This window comes from Pseudophryne corroboree, chromosome 2 (genome assembly GCF_028390025.1).
Source record: "Pseudophryne corroboree isolate aPseCor3 chromosome 2, aPseCor3.hap2, whole genome shotgun sequence".
Taxonomy (NCBI): Eukaryota; Metazoa; Chordata; class Amphibia; order Anura; family Myobatrachidae; genus Pseudophryne; species Pseudophryne corroboree.
The window spans coordinates 724,211,004-724,224,862 of record NC_086445.1 but is presented as its reverse complement, the minus strand read 5'-3'; positions in this window follow the sequence as shown (position 1 = coordinate 724,224,862).

The window sequence follows — 13,859 nt, the reverse complement described above, 5'->3', positions numbered from 1 at the left end:
TTTTACACTTGATTTAACAGGATAGCCTGTAAAAATAAATCGGTGAAACATCAGAAAAAAATTAGATAAACGGCCAAGAGCTGCCATTTTTCGACCGATGTTTTAACGGGGATAATTGGATATCCACCCTTGTCTCAATTCCCCATTTTATGTACGCTAGCACCTTACTTGCCTTCTTTACTGCGCTTTGACACTGTATACGGTTATTATGCCTATTATCAATGAGTACCCCCAAATCTTTTTCCAATACAGTTACCTCTAGATTTTCCCTATTTTAAAACGATAGATCCAGTGAGTTTCACATTGTAGTAGTTTTTGAAAAAACTACTACAATGTGAAACTCACTGGATCTATCGTTTAAACACCCTTGCCCCGTATGGTTTAAATGAAGCACTTTCATTCAGTAGTTTTTTGTAAAACATAAATTCATGTATAATTTGCCATAAATATCAGATCATGTGTATAAGCATTATTGAAAAGTCATTTGAGGATGTAATGATATATAATTTATTCTTTTATTTACAGTTGTTTCTATTGCATTGTAATTTTTACAGTGAAGGGTTAATTGGTGAGGTCAGGTCTGACGTATGTCAGAGGAAGTCCGGGGCTCCGGACATCCAGTGACCGCTGCACATGTATCTTTGTATGGTATTTAAGGTAAGATTGTTTTATGTATTGTTATTAAGCCTGACGACGGTTGGAATAAAATACCGAAACGTTGCATATCTGATGGGCTAAGGAGCCTTTATTTCATGTAAAGTCCTGGGAGTGCCGCTTACTTTGGTTCGTATACATCACAGAGCTGTCTGTGGGAGAGGTTACCGGGCAATTACCATTCATTACTTGGAGTGCCGAATACTGAGTTTGATATATATATATATATATATATATATATATAGAATGTGGGAGATCGGCGGCACTCAGAGGCTTTCACATCCAGGTTAATCAAAAAAGAAAGTGCATTTATTGGTCAGTTTGCAGTGTCCTGAGGAAGGGGGTCTGTACCCCGAAACGTTGACCAATAAATGCACTTTCTTTTTTGATTAACCTGGATGTGAAAGCCTCTGAGTGCCGCCGATCTCCCACATTCTGCATATTGGGGCCACCACACCCCGAGGAGGGCACCAGAGCGATACCCCTTTGGGGACCACGGAGTGCCGGGCTGTTTCCATGGACTATATATATATATACCAAATTATCTTCAAGACCCTGCTGAGGGTCTCAAATAGAGGGCACTCACCAATCAATTTCCAAAGATAAAAAGTTTTATTTAGACCAGAGGTTCTCAAACTCGGTCCTCAGGACCCCACACAGTGCATGTTTTGTAGGTCTCCTCACAGAATCACAAGTGACATAATTAGCTCCACCTGTAGACCTTTTAAAATGTGTCAGTGCGTAATTAGTACACCTGTGCACTTGCTGGGTTACCTGCAAAACATGCACTGTGTGGGGTCCTGAGGAACGAGTTTGAGAACCACTGATTTAGACCATTGAAGTCATCACATACATGTCGAAGTTTCGACTTCGCAGAGCCTTTTTCAAGACCACCACAGGAGACATCTGTTCAGCATGCCAGAGAGCAGTATACTGACATCTGCATCCCGGGCTCCCTTATATAGCACAAACCCAATCACCTTAATGATTTAATTACCTAATTGCCTGGAGCAGCCCTGTCCCAGTGTTCCATATAATCACTGGAGCAGGTAACCATATAGGACATAAATAACAACCAATACTGATGTACTGCAATGCAGGGCTTTATTAAATACCTGTACTGAAAAGACCGACATATCACATACTTACAGCACTGTGTTTAATGTGTAAAACTCGCTGTGTGACTGGAAGCGCATCATATGCGTTCCACTGACATTGACCGGAAGCGCGTCATATGCGCTCCACCGGTAAGCACTGTGCGTTCCATCAGTACTTCCGCCTAGGCACACATTGTGTGTCTCATAGGGGAAAAAATTAACATAGTCATCAACTCCATATTTTAAGCTAATGGTTATACTCATTAATCATAGTCTGACACATTAGACCCGCCATCACATAGGCTGCGGTCTCATAGACTAACTATATATAGGAGCCCGGAAGACAATGCACACATAGTCCCTTTAGGAGTATATACATACAAATATACCAGTGCATCAGAAAACCTGTCATGCTGATGCACAATGGTAAATACCTACATAAAAGAAAACAAAAAAACAAACAACAAACAAAGGTTTAAAATTGCATAGGGAAAAGAGTATTACTGTTTCTAAATATTCAATTATTTAAAATAGACACTTCTTGCTAAGACTATATCAGGATCGAAAACGATCCCCGTCTAATGTATGAAGATCCTTAGTGGATTATTTTCATTGAGTCCACGAGGTGTGATGGTGTCCAGTCTGTATATCCATTGTGCCTCAAGTTTTTTTAAAGCTAGGACCCTATCACCACCTCTTGTTAATTCCGGTACCTGATCGATGATCATACACCGCAGAGTTGAAACCTGATGATTATGGAGAAGAAAATGTTTGGCAACAGGTTTATCAGTTGTATTTGTCTGGATCGCAGCTCTGATTGAGTAACGGTGGTTTGCCATTCTATCCCTGAATGGTCTACTCGTCATACCCGTATAGTAGAGACCACACGGGCATATTATCACATAGATGACGAAGGCACTCATACAGGATAGGTTATAACGGATACGAATTTTCGTACCGTTATGTGGATGCCGGAATTCCTTACCACTCAACATCGAATTACAGGTGGTACAGCCTTTGCACTTAAAACAACCCGTCCTGCCAGACCTTAGCCAGTGCGTTGGCGCATGTGTCGGCTGCATAGTTGGACGCATCAGCAATTGACGTAAGTTGGGTCCCCTCCGGTATGCACTCATTGGAGGTTTGGTGCCACCGAGACCAAGCTGGGGATCAGTCGTCAGTAATGGCCAATGCTGACCATAGATGTTTCTTGCTGTGCATGAGGTGTGATCATATGTACTAACATGTACAATTCGATTGTCCTTCTTTGATTTCGCAACATTATCAATCGGGTGTTTAAAGCGATGACGTGCTTTTTTAATGCATCTATTCAATGTTGTAAGTGAGTACCCTCTCTGGAGAAACCTGGATTTCATCTCCTCTATTTGTATTTCAGCAAGTTCATCTGTGGAGTTTATCCTCAGTACACGCAGGAGTTGGGATATTGGCAAGCTTTCCTTGAGCATAGGTGGATGCTGGCTTGTAGCCTGTAAGATGGTATCGCGATCCGTTGTCTTGCGGTATAGCGTAGTATTCAGCTTCCTACCATTCCGCCATAACGTCACATCAAGGAAGGTGATTGTAGTTAGATCAATCGTATAGGTGAATCTGATGGGTCCCTCAATGCCATTAAGGTTATCAATCATAGCTACCAGCTCGTCCCTAGTACCTGACCAGAGCAAAAAGATATCATCGATAAACCTCATATATCTTAACAATCTATGTACAAATTGTGAAAATATATATTTACGCTCATAGTCAGCCATGTATAAATTAGCGTAAGCTGGTGCAAGGTTGGAACCCATGGCTGTCCCCTGTATTTGAGCATAATAGTCTGCACCATACATGAAATATTTTTTTTTGAGGACTAACTCAATAAGGTTTATCAGAAATTCTACAGGTGGTTTTATATGTCGAGCCTCCACAAGTTGTTTTCTGATTGCATCAATACATCATAGTGTGGGATTACTGTGTATAATGATTGTACATCGAGGGTCGCGAGCCATACATCAGAATCCGGTAATTCAATATCTCTGACCTTAGAGAGGAAGTCAGTGGTATCACGTATATAACTCATTGTATTACACACTAGAGGCTGTAGAAATTGATAAACATAAATGGCCAGTGGTTGTAAAAGGGACCCCTTTGCCGATACAATCGGCCGACCTGGAGGATTGTCCAATTGTTTGTGGACTTTCGGCAGTGTATACAATATTGGTACAACAGGATATTCCACTTTAAGGTATTCCGCTACCGAATCATCAATCCATCCCCCCTGAAGGCCTAGATCAATGACCTCATCGATAATTTTTTTATACATCTGAGTCGGGTCAGTTTTTAATTTGACATATGTGAGTTTATCAGACAATTGGTATCTGATCTCTCTATCATATTGGCTCCAATCCTGGATAACCACCGCCCGCCTTTATCAGCGGGGCGTATCACAATATTTTTGTTATCCTTAAGAGATTTCAACGCACTTCTCTGTTCAATAGATAAATTGAAATATTGAGGCTTTACATCAGCCCTTGCCACCATATCTGCTTCTGCTATGCATACAAATGTTTTAATACTTTCATTGTGTGATATTGGATCATAATAGCTAGGTTTTTTACATACAACTGGCTCACCCTGGTCATTCTTGTTACCAAATTGTTCTCTTAGTTGCAGCTTTCGCCCCAATCGAAAATTATCAACACTCCAATCAAATGGATTATGTGTGGTGGTGGGGACAAAGGATAGGCCGAGGGACAATACTGACGATTCAGCTGTACTTAAGGTGTGTGAAGATAGATTAAATATAGAGCTTACTTCCGGGGTCGCCTACCCCTTCTTCCTATATTTACCCCCCCGCCTCTGCGAGTTCCTCGGGCGCCTCCTCTTCGGAATGGTGGGTATAGGTACATCCCTGTCTCTAAAAAATGTTCCTGTCTGGTGTCATTGGAATCTGTATTTTCACCTTCTGATGATGTTTGTACTGGGGAACTACCCTCTTGGCTGAAAGGTCTCTGTCTACGATACCTATATGGCCGTCTACTCTGACCCTCATTGGAATTACCCGTTAACCATCTATAGACTGTGTGTAATTTATAATCCATATTAACTGTTTCCAGTTTTTTCCGTTTAAATTGTAATAATTCCTGTTGGTAAGAATCTATTTGTCCCTTAAGTCTATCCAACCAAGGTTCTGTTTTGTCATTAATCAACTTTTTCAAATATAGACTCTTAAAAGTCTCAATTTCTGACCGTAATTTCAATAGTTCATTGGTAACCTCTTCAATAACAAGCAGGATCAGGTCTGACGAGCATTTATTGAGGACAGAACACCATTGGTGCAAAATGCTGGGTTGTTCCTCCCAAGGGTGGGCACATTATGTACCCTGAATCCTTTGGGGATTTTTTTGGAGCGGTGATATTCACTGAGAAATTGGCCATGTAACACCAGATCTGTTTCACGTTTTCTCATCCTTAGTAATTTAGTATATAGGTCAGGTATTGTTTCAGCCGGTAATTCTGAAAACTCAATCTGACCAAAGTATATTTTCTCTGCATCATCATCAGTAAGGGATAGAAAATTGCTTTCTGCTGCTCTCAATAGATCCTTGTCAAACACATTAACCCCTGTCTGCGTCATCATAGATATAGAGTCAAATTACAACAAACAAAAAATGCTTCATATACAATTCTATTGCTCTGATCAGGTACAAGTATGGACAAACGCAAGAAGTATCCACTATGCAAAAACACTAAAAATACCACAGCTTGTGTGATCAATTATATCAGCATATCTGTCAGGCATGAGGACCAGATATCCTGGGATAAAGAGAGTTATTCATATACTCAAGCAGCATTATTCACCAAGGTAGCCAGAATTCATTTTAGAAAAGCGGGTGCTTGACAAAGGTACCAAAGAACCAATAAGGCCTTGATCCACTAATATTGCATTGTATAAGTCCGCACTCACAGCTATATCACAGTCATCAGTGGGATGCTCCACAAGGAGGCCTGTATAGACTTCCACATATACCAAATTATCTTCAAGACCCTGCTGAGGGTCTCAAATAGAGGGCACTCACCAATCAATTTCCAAAGATAAAAAGTTTTATTTAGACCATTGAAGTCATCTCATACATGTCGACGTTTCGGCTTCGCAGAGCCTTTTTCAAGACCACCACAGGAGACATCTGTTCAGCACGCCAGAGAGCAGTATACTGACATCTGCCTCCCGGGCTCCCTTATATAGCACAAACCCAATCACCTTAATGATTTAATTACCTAATTGCCTGGAGCAGCCCTGTCCCAGTGTTCCATATAATCACTGGAGCAGGTAACTATATAGGACATAAATAACAACCTATACTGATGTGCTGCAATGCAGGGCTTTATTAAATACCTGTACTGAAAAGACCGACATATCACACACTTACAGCACTGTGTTTAATGTGTAAAACTCGCGGTATGACCGGAAGCGCATCATGTGCGCTCCTCTGGTCACCGTTGTGCGTTCCACTGACATTGACCGGAAGCGTGTCATATGCGCTCCACCGGTAAGCACTGTGCGTTCCATCAGTACTTCCGCCTAGGCACACATCGTGTGTCTCATAGGGGAAAAAATGAACATAGTCATCAACTCCATATTTTAAGCTAATGGTTGATGACTATGTTACTCTCTTTATCCCAGGATATCTGGTCCTCATGCCTGACAGATATGCTGACATAATTGATCACACAAGCTGTGGTATTTTTAGCGTTATTGCATAGTGGATACTTCTTGAGTTTGTCCATACTTGTACCTGATCAGAGCAATAGAATTGTATATGAAGCATTTTTTGTTTGTTGTAATTTGACTCTATATCTATGATGACGCAGACAGGGGTTAATGTGTTTGACGAGGATCTATTGAGAGCAGCAGAAAGCAATTTTCTATCCCTTACTGATGACGATGCAGAGAAAATATACTTTGGTCAGATTGAGTTTTCAGAATTTCCGGCTGAAACAATACCTGACCTATATACTAAATTACTAAGGATGAGAAAACGTGAAACAGATCTGGTGTTACATGGCCAATTTCTCAGTGAATATCACCGCTCCAAAAAAATCCCCAGGGGATTCAGGGTACATAATGTGCCCACCCTTGGGAGGAACAACCCAGCATTTTGCACCAATGGTGTTCTGTCCTCAATAAATGCTCGTCAGACCTGATCCTGCTTGTTATTGAAGAGGTTACCAATGAACTATTGAAATTACGGTCAGAAATTGAGACTTTTAAGAGTCTATATTTGAAAAAGTTGATTAATGACAAAACAGAACCTTGGTTGGATAGACTTAAGGGACAAATAGATTCTTACCAACAGGAATTATTACAATTTAAACAGAAAAAACTGGAAACAGTTAATATGGATTATAAATTACACACAGTCTATAGATGGTTAACGGGTAATTCAAATGAGGGTCAGAGTAGACAGCCATATAGGTATCGTAGACAGAGACCTTTCAGCCAAGAGGGTAGTTCCCCAGTACAAACATCATCAGAAGGTGAAAATACAGATTCCAATGACACCAGACAGGAACATTTTTTAGAGACAGGGATGTACCTATACCCACCATTCCGAAGAGGAGGCGCCCGAAGAACTCGCAGAGGCGGGGGGGTAAATATAGGAAGAAGGGGTCGGCGACCCCGGAAGTAAGCTCTATATTTAATCTATCTTCACACACCTTAAGTACAGCTGAATCGTCAGTATTGTCCCTCGGCCTATCCTTTGTCCCCACCACCACCACTCATAAACCATTTGATTGGAGTGTTGATAATTTTCGATTGGGGCGAAAGCTGCGACTAAGAGAACAATTTGGTAACAAGAATGACCAGGGTGAGCCAGTTGTATGTAAAAAACCTAGCTATTATGATCCAATATCACACAATGCAAGTATTAAAACATTTGTACGCATAGCAGAAGCAGATATGGTGGCGAGGGCTGATGTAATGCCTCAATATTTCAATTTATCTATTGAACAGAGAAGTGCGTTGAAATCTCTTAAGGATAACAAAAATATTGTGATACGCCCCGCTGATAAAGGCGGGGCGGTGGTTATCCAGGATTGGAGCCAATATGATAGAGAGATCAGATACCAATTGTCTGATAAACTCACATATGTCAAATTAAAAACTGACCCGACTCAGATGTATAAAAAAATTATCGATTAGGTCATTGATCTAGGCCTTCAGGGGGGATGGATTGATGATTCGGTAGCGGAATACCTTAAAGTGGAATATCCTGCAGTACCAATATTGTATACACTGCCGAAAGTCCACAAACGATTGGACAATCCTCCAGGTCGGCCGATTGTATCGGCAAAGGGGTCCCTTTTACAACCACTGGCCATTTATGTTGATCAATTTCTACAGCCTCTAGTGTGTAATACAATGAGTTATATACGTGATACCACTGACTTCCTCTCTAAGGTCAGAGATATTGAATTACCGGATTCTGATGTATGGCTCGCGACCCTCGATGTACAATCATTATACACAGTAATCCCACACTATGATGGTATTGATGCAATCATAAAACAACTTGTGGAGGCTCAACATATAAAACCACCTGTAGAATTTCTGATAAACCTTATTGAGTTAGTGCTCAAAAAAAAATATTTCATGTATGGTGCAGACTATTATGCTCAAATACAGGGGACAGCCATGGGTTCCAACCTTGCGCCAGCTTACGCTAATTTATACATGTCTGACTATGAGCGTAAATATATATTTTCACAATTTGGACATAGATTGTTAAGATATATGAGGTTTATCGATGATATCTTTTTGCTCTGGTCAGGTACTAGGGACGAGCTGGTAGCTATGATTGATAACCTTAATGGCATTGAGGGACCCATCAGATTCACCTATACGATTGATCTAACTACAATCACCTTCCTTGATGTGACGTTATGGCGGAATGGTAGGAAGCTGGATACTACGCTATACCGCAAGACAACGGATCGCAATACCATCTTACAGGCTACAAGCCAGCATCCACCTATGCTCAAGGAAAGCTTGCCAATGTCCCAATTCCTGCGTGTACTGAGGATAAACTCCACAGATGAACTTGCTGAAATACAAATAGAGGAGATGAAATCCAGGTTTCTCCAGAGAGGGTACTCACTTACAACATTGAATAGATGCATTAAAAAAGCACGTCATCGCTTTAAACACCCGATTGATAATGTTGCAAAATCAAAGAAGGACAATCGAATTGTACATGTTAGTACATATGATCACACCTCATGCACAGCAAGAAACATCTATGGTCAGCATTGGCCATTACTGACGACTGATCCCCAGCTTGGTCTCGGTGGCACCAAACCTCCAATGAGTGCATACCGGAGGGGACCCAACTTACGTCAATTGCTGATGCATCCAACTATGCAGCTGACACATGCGCCAACGCACTGGCTAAGGTCTGGCAGGACGGGTTGTTTTAAGTGCAAAGGCTGTACCACCTGTAATTCGATGTTGAGTGGCAAGGAATTCCGGCATCCACATAATGGTACGAAAATTCGTATCCGTTATAACATATCCTGTATGAGAGCCTTCGTCATCTATGTGATAATATGCCCGTGTGGTCTCTACTATACGGGTATGACGAGTAGACCATTCAGGGAAAGAATGGCAAACCACCGTTACTCAATCAGAGCTGCGATCCAGACAAATACAACTGATAAACCTGTTGCCAAACATTTTCTTCTCCATAATCATCAGGTTTCAACTCTGCGGTGTATGATCATCGATCAGGTACCGGAATTAACAAGAGGTGGTGATAGGGTCCTAGCTTTAAAAAAACTTGAGGCACAATGGATATACAGACTGGACACCATCACACCTCGTGGACTCAATGAAAATAATCCACTAAGGATCTTCATACATTAGACGGGGATCGTTTTCGATCCTGATATAGTCTTAGCAAGAAGTGTCTATTTTAAATAATTGAATATTTAGAAACAGTAATACTCTTTTCCCTATGCAATTTTAAACCTTTGTTTGTTGTTTGTTTTTTTGTTTTCTTTTATGTAGGTATTTACCATTGTGCATCAGCATGACAGGTTTTCTGATGCACTGGTATATTTGTATGTATATACTCCTAAAGGGACTATGTGTGCATTGTCTTCCGGGCTCCTATATATAGTTAGTCTATGAGACCGCAGCCTATGTGATGGCGGGTCTAATGTGTCAGACTATGATTAATGAGTATAACCATTAGCTTAAAATATGGAGTTGATGACTATGTTCATTTTTTCCCTTATGAGACACATGATGGAATGCACAGTGCTTACCGGTGGAGCGCATATGACGCGCTTCCGGTCAATGTCAGTGGAACGCACAACGGTGACCAGAGGAGTGCATATGATGCGCTTCCGGTCATACCGCGAGTTTTACACATTAAACACAGTGCTGTAAGTATGTGATATGTCGGTCTTTTCAGTACAGGTATTTAATAAAGCCCTGCATTGCAGCACATCAGTATCGGTTGTTATTTATGTCCTATATAGTTACCTGCTCCAGTGATTATATGGAACACTGGGTCAGGGCTGCTCCAGGCAATTAGGTAATTAAATCATTAAGGTGATTGGGTTTGTGCTATATAAGGGAGCCCGGGAGGCAGATGTCAGTATACTGCTCTCTGGCGTGCTGAACAGATGTCTCCTGTGGTGGTCTTGAAAAAGGCTCTGCGAAGCCGAAACGTCGACATGTATGTGATGACTTCAATGGTCTAAATAAAACTTTTTATCTTTGGAAATTGATTGGTGAGTGCCCTCTATTTGAGACCCTCAGCAGGGTCTTGAAGATAATTTGGTATATGTGGAAGTCTATACAGGCCTCCTTGTGGAGCACCCCACTGATGACTGTGATATAGCTGTGAGTGCGGACTTATACAATGCAATATATATATATATATGCACAGGAAGTCCCACACTCTCACCCGACACAGGTAACGGCTGGGGTGCCAAATCAAAGTCTGATCCAATCACAGGGTCAGGCTCTTAGTACAATACAGTATTTCTCCACATTACAGTGGAAAAAGATAGCACTCCCCAGACTTGCGTGATATGATGTAAATATTAAAGTAATTTATTCAAAAGCTTGGTTCCATGTAACTTCATGTCACAAAAAAATATATATACACAGAAAGGGCTCACCAACGTCCTGGTTCCTATCTAATGCTGCTGATGATGCTACTGCTGCCTTGACTGTATATTGACTGGCGTATACCTTGAGAAAGGTCCTAGCATAGGACCGAAACGTTGGTGAGCCCTTTCTGTAATGTGGAGAAATACTGTATTATATATATATAGTGTTCCCTCTAGAAATTGTAGAGGGCAGGGCGCCGGACTACGCGTGTGCCTGAAAAGGGGGTGTGGCCATGAAAAACAGGGGCGTGGTCATGCAACATCATTGTGGTGGGCGGTGCGGCCAACAGATGTTACTACAGGGGGAGTGGGCGACAGGCGGCATCACTATTTGGGGCGTGCCCAATACCTTCGGAGGTGCTGGGCTTCGCTTACCCCAAGCTCTCTCCCATAGCATGAATGGATGCACGGCACCTTTACACGCTTGGAGGTGCAGGAAGCGGACTGCTGTTTTTGCACGGCACCGCAGAAAGGGCAGGACAGAAAAATTGGGCAGTTAGCGGCACCCTGCTAAAACAGTCTAGCGTGAACACTATATATATAAATATACATGTGCTATATGCCGTGTGTCTGTGCCGCTGCTCTGTCGCTTCATTTAGCCAGCCAGTCTTTGACAATATTGGTGGACAGAATTGTGAGCTTGTCAAAATTGATGGAACTGACTGGAATTGAATGCTATAATGGTAAATAATACTGTAGGTACAAAAAAGGACCAAATTCTGTGATTTTAGCAGTTTTTATAATTGAAAAAATAAAACAGATCCAAAACTAAACCAATACACAAAATGGCGGTGTTAGCAAAACCAAAACCAGAACACTGAGTTAATACTAGAGATGAGCGGGTTCGGTTTCTTTGAATCCGAACCCGCACGAACTTCACTTTTTTTTTCACGGGTCCGAGCGACTCGGATCTTCCCGCCTTGCTCGGTTAACCCGAGCGCGCCCGAACGTCATCATGACGCTGTCGGATTCTCGCGAGACTCGGATTCTATATAAGGAGCCGCGCGTCGCCGCCATTTTCACACGTGCATTGAGATTGATAGGGAGAGGACGTGGCTGGCGTCCTCTCCATTAGAATAGATTAGAAGAGAGAGAGAGAGAGAGAGATTGTGCAGACAGAGTTTACCACAGTGACCAGTGCAGTTGTTGTTAAGTTAACTTTTATTTAATATATCCGTTCTCTGCTATATCCGTTCTCTGCCTGAAAAAAACGATACACAGCAGTCACACAGTGTGACTCAGTCTGTGTGCACTCAGCTCAGCCCAGTGTGCTGCACATCAATGTATAAAAGCTTATAATAATTGTGGGGGAGACTGGGGAGCACTGCAGGTTGTTATAGCAGGAGCCAGGAGTACATAATATTATATTAATTTAAAATTAAACAGTGCACACTTTTGCTGCAGGAGTGCCACTGCCAGTGTGACTAGTGGTGACCAGTGCCTGACCACCAGTATAGTAGTATATTGTTGTATACTATCTCTTTATCAACCAGTCTATATTAGCAGCAGACACAGTACAGTGCGGTAGTTCACGGCTGTGGCTACCTCTGTGTCGGCAGTCGGCACTCGGCAGGCAGTCCGTCCATCCATAATTGTATAATTATATACCACCTAACCGTGGTATTTTTTTTTCTTTCTTTATACCGTCGTCATAGTCATACTAGTTGTTACGAGTATACTACTATCTCTTTATCAACCAGTGTACAGTGCGGTAGTTCACGGCTGTGGCTACCTCTGTGTCGGCAGTCGGCAGGCAGTCCGTCCATCCATAATTGTATTATTATAATATATACCACCTAACCGTGGTTTTTTTTTCATTCTTTATACCGTCATAGTGTCATACTAGTTGTTACGAGTATACTACTATCTCTTTATCAACCAGTGTACAGTGCGGTAGTTCACGGCTGTGGCTACCTCTGTGTCGGCAGTCGGCAGGCAGTCCGTCCATCCATAATTGTATTATAATATATACCACCTAACCGTGGTTTTTTTTTCATTCTTTATACCGTCATAGTGTCATACTAGTTGTTACGAGTATACTACTATCTCTTTATCAACCAGTGTACAGTGCGGTAGTTCACGGCTGTGGCTACCTCTGTGTCGGCAGTCGGCAGGCAGTCCGTCCATCCATAATTGTATTATAATATATACCACCTAACCGTGGTTTTTTTTTCATTCTTTATACCGTCATAGTCAGTCATACTAGTTGTTACGAGTATACTACTATCTCTTTATCAACCAGTGTACAGTGCGGTAGTTCACGGCTGTGGCTACCTCTGTGTCGGCACTCGGCAGGCAGTCCGTCCATCCATAATTGTATTATAATATATACCACCTAACCGTGGTTTTTTTTTCATTCTTTATACCGTCATAGTCAGTCATACTAGTTGTTACGAGTATACTACTATCTCTTTATCAACCAGTGTACAGTGCGGTAGTTCACGGCTGTGGCTACCTCTGTGTCGGCACTCGGCAGCCCGTCCATAATTGTATATACCAGTGACCTAACCGTGGTTTTTTTTTCTTTCTTTATACATACATACTAGTTACGAGTATACTATCTCTTTATCAACCAGTCAATATATTAGCAGCAGACACAGTACAGTGCGGTAGTTCACGGCTGTGGCTACCTCTGTGTCGGCACTCGGCAGCCCGTCCATAATTGTATATACCACCTAACCGTGGTTTTTTTTTCTTTCTTTATACATACATACTAGTTACGAGTATACTATCTCTTTATCAACCAGTCTATATATTAGCAGCAGACACAGTACAGTGCGGTAGTTCACGGCTGTGGCTACTTCTGTGTCGGCACTCGGCAGCCCGTCCATAATTGTATATACCAGTGACCTAACCGTGGTTTTTTTTTCTTTCTTTATACATACATACTAGTTACGAGTATACTATCTCTTTATCAACCAGTCTATA